The sequence below is a fragment of the Strix uralensis genome, chromosome 4 (assembly GCF_047716275.1).
Source record: "Strix uralensis isolate ZFMK-TIS-50842 chromosome 4, bStrUra1, whole genome shotgun sequence".
Classification (NCBI taxonomy): Eukaryota; Metazoa; Chordata; class Aves; order Strigiformes; family Strigidae; genus Strix; species Strix uralensis.
In genome coordinates, this window is record NC_133975.1 from 119092405 (window position 1) to 119102933 (window position 10529).

Sequence of the window (10529 nt, forward strand, 5' to 3'; positions counted from 1 at the left end):
TATAGTGGCCTTGGAAAACACCGATGGCAGACCAAGCATTCAGTATTTCTAAATCCCAAAAGAATACTATTTTGACAGTTTGGAGAGGAACTTCTGACAACATTTAAGTGCTATGCAGGCTGTAAAAAAAAATAATTTAAGAAGCTTCTGCTATGAATGCTTGATAAGTGATGAAATTGAGGGCTTAAAAACAGTTGGAAAACCTTCCAAACCTACTTGCCTTAAGCCCACTCCCTATCTAGTGGTTAAAATGGTGACTGTTCTGGAAACTGTGACTAGAAGAAATACTGGCAGTTTTCTAATCTTTTTATTCTAGACCTTGAAAATGAAGGAGCAGGTTCCTCCAAGCCGCTTTTTCTCTTCTGGCATTCATAGTTGGCAACCTGAGTCCTTTAGAGTCTCCTCCATGTTTACTCAAACCAGTGACACTGCAGTGGTTTGAAATAAGAAAGGCATTTACTAGGCTGTCAGGAACAAGAAAGATGCAGCAATATTAAGTATTACTTGGCTTCACCCCTGAGCTTTCAGTTGTTTGATAAAGTAATAACCAAAACGTGTTCAGACCACAAGGCACTGTAAACTGCCATCAGCTTTTCAGAATTTTAATCCTCACAATTTGGAAGAACTATGTTAGAACTGCTAGGTAGCACTTTTTTCTCCCTATATTTGCAGGTGACAAAACAGACCAAAGGCAGAAATATTTTGAACATTTACTTTAGCACACACAGAGTAAATGCATTCCCCCCTCCAGTCCCAGAAGACACCCAGGAAGGCCACACCACTTTCTGAACAAAGCCCTCTTCTCTGTATTAAGGGAGAATGACTGAACAGCATCTTTTCACAAGGTAACTGCCAAAGGTATACTAATGCACCATTAACATGCCTGCTGAAAATCCATTTTCCTACCCTGACTTATTTTGATGCAAATCACTAACCATGTCACCAACCTATTTCTCTGACCCCCAGCAGGCCATGCTACCCAGAGTAGAATTTTGACCAGACCCTAAAAGCAATATTCCAAAGTGGTCACCTAAGGATCTGCAGCTATTTCTATGGTCCCCCTATGAACTCCTAGGAAGCCTGGGGATCTCTTGCCTCTGCCCCTCCAAACTGAGACTTCAATGTTTTTATTTCTAACTACCTGCATTCTTGTTTCCCTGGGGCTCTCTCATTCCTGCACAGCCAGCATAACTAACCCACTTTCCCCAGATTCCAACGGTTTGGACTTTCAACAGTCCCAGGCCTCTGGTAATGCAGCACCTTTCAACCTCATCTTAGACCTACATGGCTTCCTGTGCTGCAGTGAGGACCCACAGCTCAAGAAGCAGCTTGAAGGCCTGTTGCCACAGCTAGAGCCATCTCCTTCACCAGGAATACTGCTGTGTCTTCTCCTCTGGTAAAGGACCATGAACTGGACATTGCATTAACAACCAAGCCACATTTGAAATGCTTACAAGATGAAATTTATATCCATCAGCCCGGAACAAAAATTTGTTCCTACCTGATATAACCTCAAGAACGAGAAAGCAGCAGAATGACTCCTGACAAGAGTGGCTGGTACTGTTAATATTCCGCTTCCCAGTTCTTGTAGCTGAGTTTCCTGCTTCCACAAATAGAAACTATCTACTGGTCTGGCAAATTTCTAGATAGACATGACTTCCACTCTGACCAATTCTTCCTTACAGAACACAAAGGACAAAACTGAATATGAACACCATGACAATTATCATAGAGAAGCTGCTCCTGACATCTTGCTGCAGGTGATACTGGTAAATCTCTATCCACCAGAGAAAAATGCATTATGGGACTAGCAGTACTTTCCAAAACTAGACTGCTCATGTCCTATGCCTTAGGCCAACGTGTCACATACTGTCAGGGCAGAAGTCTGCAGAAATGTGCTCAAACCAGCTTTTTGTTATTAACCTGATCTGACATTTCTGAGAGTTTTCTGGAAAAGATAAAGTTGTATCTTTACAGAAGGTAAAATGTTCCTCAAAGTTGCACACAATTTTGCTTTCTTCAGGTACAATAGTAAAACCTCAGTAAAACAAATTAAAGCTGCATTACTACATTAACTTCCCACCTTCAAGTAGGTACTCACTGTACCTTTAAGACTATGACCTTTGTTTACTAGAGTCTGCAAGTTTTTGGCTGTTCACATCATTGTATGGAACTCTGTACTATACCTCCAAACCACTTGCAGAGACCAACTACAAGACACCACAAAATAAAGGGAACAGTTATCACATTAGGCTATTGTTTCATTTTAGTCTTCTGAATGCCCAAACTCAAAGTGCAATGGGACAATTTTTTATATTCAGGCATTGATTCAAAGATTTAATAAGCCAGAGAAACAGGCTGTACAAGCCAGGCATCCTACAGTGACAGAATGAAATCACAACGTTATCTGTCATTGTCTTGAAAGCAGGAATTCTATTTTTTAATAGAGCATGAAGAAATGCAAAAATTGTAATTTCATGAACCCTTAGAGAGCTCACTATTATTCCCAAGCATCAGCTGGGATCAAAGTGAGAAATAACTGCTTGAATGCTGACTTTTAGAAGAAGGGGCAGAGAACAGATACCAGTCTGAAGCTGACAACCCCATGAAAACCCAACAGTCATTTTCTGCAACTCTAAGCTCTACAGTTATATCAGTTTCTTCACTGTATCAGCACCCAAACCCTCTCAATTTGGTCTGACAACATCCATTTTACTTGTTCCTGACTGACAGAATCAGGTGCAACATAATCCAGAGGGAATGGATGCTTCTCTATTTTAAGGAGAGTTAATATATTAATATGCTATCAATGCAACTCTGCTTAGCAAAGTGGAAGATTAAATGTTGTTGCTGGTCACCCAAAGTAGACAGCCATTTTTCCCTCTTCCCCAGCCAACCCTTGCTACTTTCTGCAAGTCTAAAAATACTATTCCAGCAAGCAAAGTTCCTTGAGGAAAGAAAATCATCCACACACAGCTCAGCTTCCTGCTGAGACCCAGTTTATTTGGAGAAGGCAGCTTCCAAAGAAAAGATTATCCAGTTGCGAGATCAGAGATATGTATATGACAGCCTCCAAACGTTAAGACATAACAGCAAATATCAAACCCTGGCAGTATTACCCTCCACAGTGAGCACTAATAGTTACAGAAGTACTGCTGGCTTTGAGAAGTTAGTGATGGAGTGCCACAGAAGGACTGTTGAAATGTATTAGTTTCATCAAATTCCTGAATCCTAGCAGCTCTAGCCGTGCCACCTGGAAGCTCACAGACCACCCAGATGCTACAGCCTGTACAAGGCAATGGAGCATTGACTCAGAAGGTTGTGAGACTATTTTGAAAAGCCAGTTTTGTTTGTGTAAAAAAAAAAAACCACCACCCCTAAAAACTGGACAATGGGTCACAGGCTTTCAGATACACACCAGTAGCTATTTCCTAGTAACATGTTCAACAAAAACCTACGCAGATATATTAAAGAAGTGTTTCTGTATCAAGGGTTCAATTGGTAGAACCTAATTTATTAACATGTAAATAGGTGCAGGGTATCAAAGACTGGAAGATCTGAATATTTTGTCACTGGTTTTGAAGAATTAAGAAGTCCAACTTTGTGAACATTGAGATTGACCTCTATTCCATTCCATCAATAGTCAATGGAAGAACATACTGGCAACAATTCATTACATCCCTGTGAAGGTCTGGAAAACCAGTTTTAAAAACAGAATAAGGTGTAGTGTTTATCAAAGCTGTAAAAGAGAACACTGAAATGCTGCCTATACAGGTATTAAAAATGTAACAAGTCATTCATATGGCTAAAGAGAACACTTTTACCTTTAGATGAAAGTTTTCAAAATGATAAATCAGTCTGTTGTATTTATTTTTTTTTTTAAAAAAAGGTTGCATCAAATGCTCCAACAAATCTTATATATCTACCCAGAACCAGAGATTTGATATGAGAGGGTAACTTGGTATTGACTAACTTGGGCATCTGTTCCTGGTTTCACAAAATATGCTCTAGTGGCCTACTACTTTCACCTCTTCTAAGGGCATACAATTGAAAATGGAAGGATGGAAAGAAAGCTATTCTGCTACTACGCCATCATTTTTAAGATCTGTAAAGAGGTGAGACTTTCAATGATCACTTCCTCCAGGCTCAAGAACGGTCCATCCCTATGTGCAGGATGTTAAGCAAAGGTGGCTGGAGGCCTGCATGAATGAACAAGATGCTCCTGACAAAAGTCAAAGAATCAGAAGAGAGGAAAGCAGGGCCAAGTGACCCAGGAGGAAGCAAGACACCGTCTGAGCATGCAGGGATGGGGTTAGGAAAGCCAAAGACCACTTGGAGTTGAATCTGGCAAGGGACATGAAGTACAACAAGACAGACAGTAAGAATGGCTTCTACAGGTGCATCAGGAACTAAAGGAAGGTAAGACTAGGCAAGGTGTGAGCCTGCTGCTGAATGGGGTAGGGGACCTGGTGACAAAGGACACAGGAAAAAAAGACTTTGGTACTCTATGCCTTCTTCACTGATAAGGCCTGCCTTCAGGAATCCCAGGCCCTGAGACCTGGTGTAAGGAAGACTTATCCTCATCAACAGAGGATCAGGAGAAGAAACATTTAAACAAGCTTCAAAAAATAGTCTCACAGAATCTCACATTGGAAGGGATCACTAGAGGTCGACTTGTCCAAATCCCCTGCTCAAGCAAAGCTACCTAGAGCCAGCTTCCTGGGACCACGTCCAGATGGCTTTTGAATATCTCAGAGAATGGAGACTCATTCACCAGCCAGTGCTCAGCCACCTTTGCAGTAAAAAAGTGTTTCCTGCTGTTCAGAGGGAACTTCCTCTGTTCCAGTTTGTGCTCATTGCTTCTTGTCCTGTCACTGGACACCACTAAGAACCTGGCTCTGCCTTCTTTGCACCCTCCCTTCAGGTATTTATACACACTGATGAGATCCTGTTGAGCCTTATTTTCTCTGGGCTGAACAGTTTCAGCTCTCCCAGCCTTTCTTCATATGAAGAAAGTCCCTTAATCATCTTAGTGGCCCTCCACTGGACTCTCTCCAGTAGCTCCATCTCTCTTGTACTGGGGAGCCCAGAACTGGACACTACTCCATGTGTGGCTTCACCAGTTCTGAGTGGAGGGAAGCTGTTGAAGCAAGTAAACTTGGAAACCATTCCCAAACATATGAAGGACAAGGTGACTGGGAATAGTCAGCATGGATTTATGAAGGAGAAGTCATGCCTGACCAACCCTGTAACCTTGATGGGAGAGCAGTGCATGCTGTTCATCTCTAGCAAGGCTTTCAACACCATCTACCATCACACCCTCATAGACAAGGTGATGAAGTATCAACTAAATAAAAGGACAGCAAGGTGGACTGAAAACTGTCTGCACTGCTGGGTTCAAGAGGTTGTGATGAATGGCATAAAGTCCAGTGGGAGGCCAGTCACAGTGGTGTACCCCAGGGATTAATACTGGGAACAACATTGTTTACTATCTTCACTGATGACTTGGACAATAGGACAGAGTATACATACAGATTCACAAATTATCTAATTGCAGACACTAAGACACTGTTCACTTGAATTACCTAGAAGCAAATCTGAAAAACTAGATCCTTCAGAAGTCCTTGTCAGAAATATTTCAATACCAAAGTTCTTAAACGCAAAAGCTCCTTTTCTCAGTACTTGAAGTAATTATGTGGCTACATCTATAAGCTTTGTCATCAGGTAAAGATAACCAAATGGTTCCAAGAGTGGTCAAAAGACAATTAATCCAACTCCCTCCCAGAAGGCCTGGCAGACTGCTAATACAAGAGCCCCAGAGATAGGCTCACCTCCTTCCAGTGCAGGTTGATCACACTCCAGAAAAGAAACAAGTGAAAAGCAACTTATTAGAACTGATACAGTTTACAGTTCATCTTCAGCTACACAGACAATTCTGGCCTTCATTAACACACTGGCTGAAAACCACAGTGGTTCAAGCACTGCTGTTCAGGCACTTCCAGGACAGGTCAGCCAATTCCTTCAGAAATATTGGGAAGACATCCAAGAATAAAACAAAACAGGAAGTAGATACTAATCTGTCATCCCCTAATATGTAATATAACAGCCTTTAACTTTGGGCTTAAAAAATCCTTCCGAAAAGTAAAAGAAATCTCTCAAATTAGAAGTTATATTAATAGGATATTAGCGGCTACAGTCTCCAAAGCATGCCTTTTGCTTTATGTCTGCCTTAGGTATTACTTAGATGTGGCCAGCTTCAGAGCATGGAAACACCTGTTCGCACGTACTCACTGGAGATAAAACTGATCTCAAGCACAGTTATTCACATCTCAGCATGCTTCAGCCCAGGCTAGAAAGACAGGTGGAATCCTCCCTGCAGCTGACAGGTCTGCTGCTCTATCCTGGTAACACATCCCAGAATTGAAATGCAAGACTTCAGTGTTAATTCTCCCTTACTTCAAAGGAAGAAAAAGCATTAGACTTGCTGAACAGTATGGGAAGTGGTAAAGGACAGACAGGGATAGATAGAGCAACTGGAACAGTCATTTGGTGGAAGAGATGCAGGCAAGAGCCAATGTAGGACAGAGTAGCTAAAAACAGATAAAGGCAGCAAAGAAGGTTACAGCAGAGGAAGGGCAAGAGCAAGAATGCAAAGCAATGTTAAAACACTCTTGGGCACTGAACTTGCCTTTTAATTACTATAACACAAGCCTCTTCAAAGTCTAACTCCAAATACACAAGACTAAAGCCAGACAACACTAATGGGCAATTTTACAGTACGATGAAGAACTAATGTACTTTATTTAGATTTGAGAGGTCCTTTCTCATATTTTACACTTAATTGTCTTATTTAAAACATTATTAAACATCTAAAACCAGGCCTAGGTAGCTGAAGTGTCTCTAATAAGTTAGCTGGCAAAGGATGGCCAGAATTAAATTAATAATCCTGTTTGCTACAAAAAGCTGTACCACCACAGGTTTGCCAACATTAGCACAAGTCTAAAGCATCTGGAAAAGGGGGAAGATTGAACCACTGCTGTATACACTGCATGCCCCTACCCTGCAAAGAACAAACTTTATTCTTCCCATTTTGGTTTCAGATTACGGAAAAAAGGACGGTATATAAATATTACTGTGCTGCTGGGAAGAAGCCACTCTTCAGAATAATATCAAAAGAAGTTACTAAAATAAACTAAATGTTTATTTGATGCATTTATGAAAAACACCAACTCCAACAAATTTAGCTAATTGTTGGGAAGCAACTTCCAAAGACATTTAGTCTTATAATTAGAATCAAAGAGAAACATCTTGACAATATTCTGACTTGGGATGCTCAAGATACTCCTAGATCTACTAAAAAAAAGTAAGTATTGTCAGTTTGACATTATTCCCTCCCCCCTGCAGATGAACTTAGATACTAAATACAAGACTGCCTCAAATTAAATATAAACTTCTGGTAAGAAATTATTAATTTGAAGGTAACACAGGGCAAGAAAAGAAAAAGGCTACATCCAAGACATCCCAAAGAAGAGTACGTATTTCATAATTACTATCACTTTTATCAGTTTGCTAATTCTGAACTATTATAACTATAAGATTGTCCCTATGTCTCCCCACCTTCCCTTAAAGGTTTCTTAGGCTGAAGGAGTGCTTCTTACTATAAACACCTCACTGATCTTCTAGGGAAGATAGCTTGCTAACTGCCCCACAGGAAACAACTCAATCTCTTTCTCAATGATTATTAACCCCCTTGCCTCTCTTTCAAACTTAGTTCCTTGAACAACTATTTGACCAGAAAAAATATTTGCTCTTTGCAGAAAAGAAGCAATAAATGGACTGTTAAACTCTACCACTTTGCCAAGCTACTTTTGTCATTTCATTTCTTTGCTTGAGTTTAGCTCCTCCTGAAGACTCCCACAGACTTTTTGTTCCAAATTCCTTTTGAGCAGATTAATTAAAAAGCCTAATGTACTGGGTTTACTTGCATGTTTCTAAATATGTTCTTCATTCAGAAAGTATCAATCTCACTTTATAAAATATAACTCCTAACTGAGAACCAAGCAAGTCACTCTGACTTCAGTCATCAGCATGGACAGACCTAACAGAACAGCGCAGGCCTCCAAAAACACTCGATGCTTAAGTCACAGGCATTGTGGTGTGTCCTTTAACAAGCACTGAACACTGACATTCTGGTAGTAAAGATACAGATATCCCAGGATCTCCAATACTCTTAAACTGCCTTTTTCTTTCAAAGAGCAACCACTAGAACACTCATTTGCTGAAAACTACCCAATACATCAGTTTAACTGTATAATCAGCACCACTATGATAAAGTATGTAATATTTTAGATGCAGTAGACATGTCTAAGTTAATTATATTTATTACAATAAAATTACCAAGACGTACACTTTTCCACACAGAGAGGCATAATATGGCCTATTTTTAAATCATGTACAATATTGAAATTAGAAGTCTATTTCAAGACTCAGATCTGACTTCAGCTACAGATCAGGCCATCTCTAACTGGGAACAGTAACATACAGACTACAAATGATTTCAGGATTGGCGGCATTTCTTCCCCTAACACCCTAAATCTATTTCTAGGCATACCATGCCACGGATGTTATTTTCAACTGTACTTCAATATATACTTCAATCCAGCTTGCTAAACATAACTGAAAGCTGTATTAAAGCACAAGCTGGCATGCTTGAATCTCTACCATATTAAATTACTTAACTGAGCAAAAATATCAGGAAACACCCCCGTCTTTGTGCCCATCACACCATTCCCTCCAACAACTTGTATACTGGCTTACTATTTTATGCCAGGAACCAGATACCGGACTTGCGGAATGCTAGAGCTGTTTACTCACCTATGAAATACTATGTTTCACTTCATAGTTACAAGCTTACAACAACTGAAAGCAGAAAACATTTGTGAGACATTAAGTTAACATTAGCAGCGATTTTCACAGAACAAAGCTGTCACCTGAAGAGACAGGTGCTTACATTATATGCTCTTAGAAGGGACAAAGGCAATTTGCTTTCAACTTTATCTCATGAGCAAGCTTAGGTTCCAAGGACAAGCCCATCCACAAGAGCCTATCGAGCCTGGGAGAAGACCAACCTGGAACTAAACTAAGCTGTGAGGGACAACTTCCAAAAGGAAAAAACTAAGCTTGTCCTGACTGCTACGTATCGCCTTTGTGTAAAAAACCAAATGCAACTTGAATTCAAAATTTAGGAAGTTGTCAATATATAAAGACAAATGCAAAGCATGGACTCAGCTTAAGCAACTCTCAGGAAGTGTTGCTGGGCGAGAAGGAAGATGAGGAAGGGTTCAGAGAAGTTCCATCTCAGCAGCTGTAGTAACAGAGGGAGGCTGAAACACCTAGGCTGTTTCAGGAGTAACATCCTCATACATAAACAGTTTAGATGACAGTTGGCTTAAGAGTCAAAGATTTATTCTATTTTTAAAACCCACCTTTTTTCCTCTAAATAGATTTAATTCCTTTACTAAAGCAGGTTGCAGACTGGGTGAGAAAAGGAAAGAAACCTCCTGCCAGAGGAGAACTCTGAGGAGCCACATACCAGCAGAAATGCTCCTGAGCCAGACCCCGAGAGCTGGAGGTACGGGAGACTCCCTGGAAAGCCGAAGAAGTAGGAGTAGGGAGTATTCAAAATGTGTCACATATAAAAAAAGGAATTACATCACGAGGAAAGCAGTTTTAAGCCGTTTGTTTTACTCTGGTTTCTGATCAGCCTCTCGGGGGGGGATGGGACAAGGGAAACGAGAGTGAAGAGGCGCCTGTCACCGCCTCGCTCACTTTAAACCCGCGCAGACCGGGTTGAAACGAGACCGACCCACCCACGGCGGAGCAGGAGAGCGAGCCGGCGGTGGGCCGCGGGGCGCACGCCAGCCGCCTCCGGCGACTCAGGGGGCGAGAGGAGCGCCGCGGCGGGGGGAGCCGGCGGGACGGGGGTGCAGCGCCCCGGGGGAAGGGGCGGGCGCAGCCCCGCACGCGGAGGGGCGTGGCGCGGGGGCGCCCCGCGCGTGGGGTAAGGGCCGTCCGGAGAGGGAGGAGGCCGGGGCCGGCGCCGCGGGGGGAAGGCGGGGGGCGGCGAGGCCTGGGCCCGCGGAGCGTGCCCCGGGGCGGTGGGGGGAGGGGGGGCCCGGAAAGAGCGGCGCCTCCCGCGGCGGGGCGAGGCGAGGCCCCCCGGGGAAGCTGAGGGGAAGGGCCCGGGCCCCACCGGGGCGCGGGGGGTAGCGTGGGGCGACCGGCCCAGGCGGAGGAGGGCGCCTCGGGCAAGGCCCCGCCTTACCTCCCGCGCGGCGGCAGCTCCTGCCTCGCCTGCTAGGAGCGGCGCAGAGCCCGAGCCCCTCGCGCCGGACGCCGCTGCCCGCGGGTGGGGAGGCGGCGGCCGAGCTCGCCTCAGCCCCGCACTCCCAGCCCGGCCCCGCCCGCCGCCTGGCCCCGCCCCGTCACACGCCCCGCCGTCGCCATTGGCCGAGCCGCATCCAGCCGGA

At 43.4% G+C, this 10529-nt stretch overlaps 1 protein-coding gene across 2 annotated transcripts in view; it reads right to left on the reverse strand.

Moving 5' to 3' along the window:
• SETD3 (SET domain containing 3, actin N3(tau)-histidine methyltransferase) overlaps window positions 1-10463 on the reverse strand; it is a 62222-nt gene extending 51759 nt beyond the window's left edge. The window contains exons 1-2 of one of the 2 annotated variants that reach the window (XM_074868755.1): window positions 10325-10439; window positions 9593-9645 (exon numbers count right to left, since the gene is read on the reverse strand). The gene's annotated coding sequence lies outside the window, so the exon portion shown is untranslated. Of the gene's footprint in view, window positions 1-9592; window positions 9646-10324 lie in introns of both variants that reach the window. The other variant, XM_074868754.1, reaches the window with a different exon arrangement.
• Window positions 10464-10529: the final 66 nt, after the last annotated feature.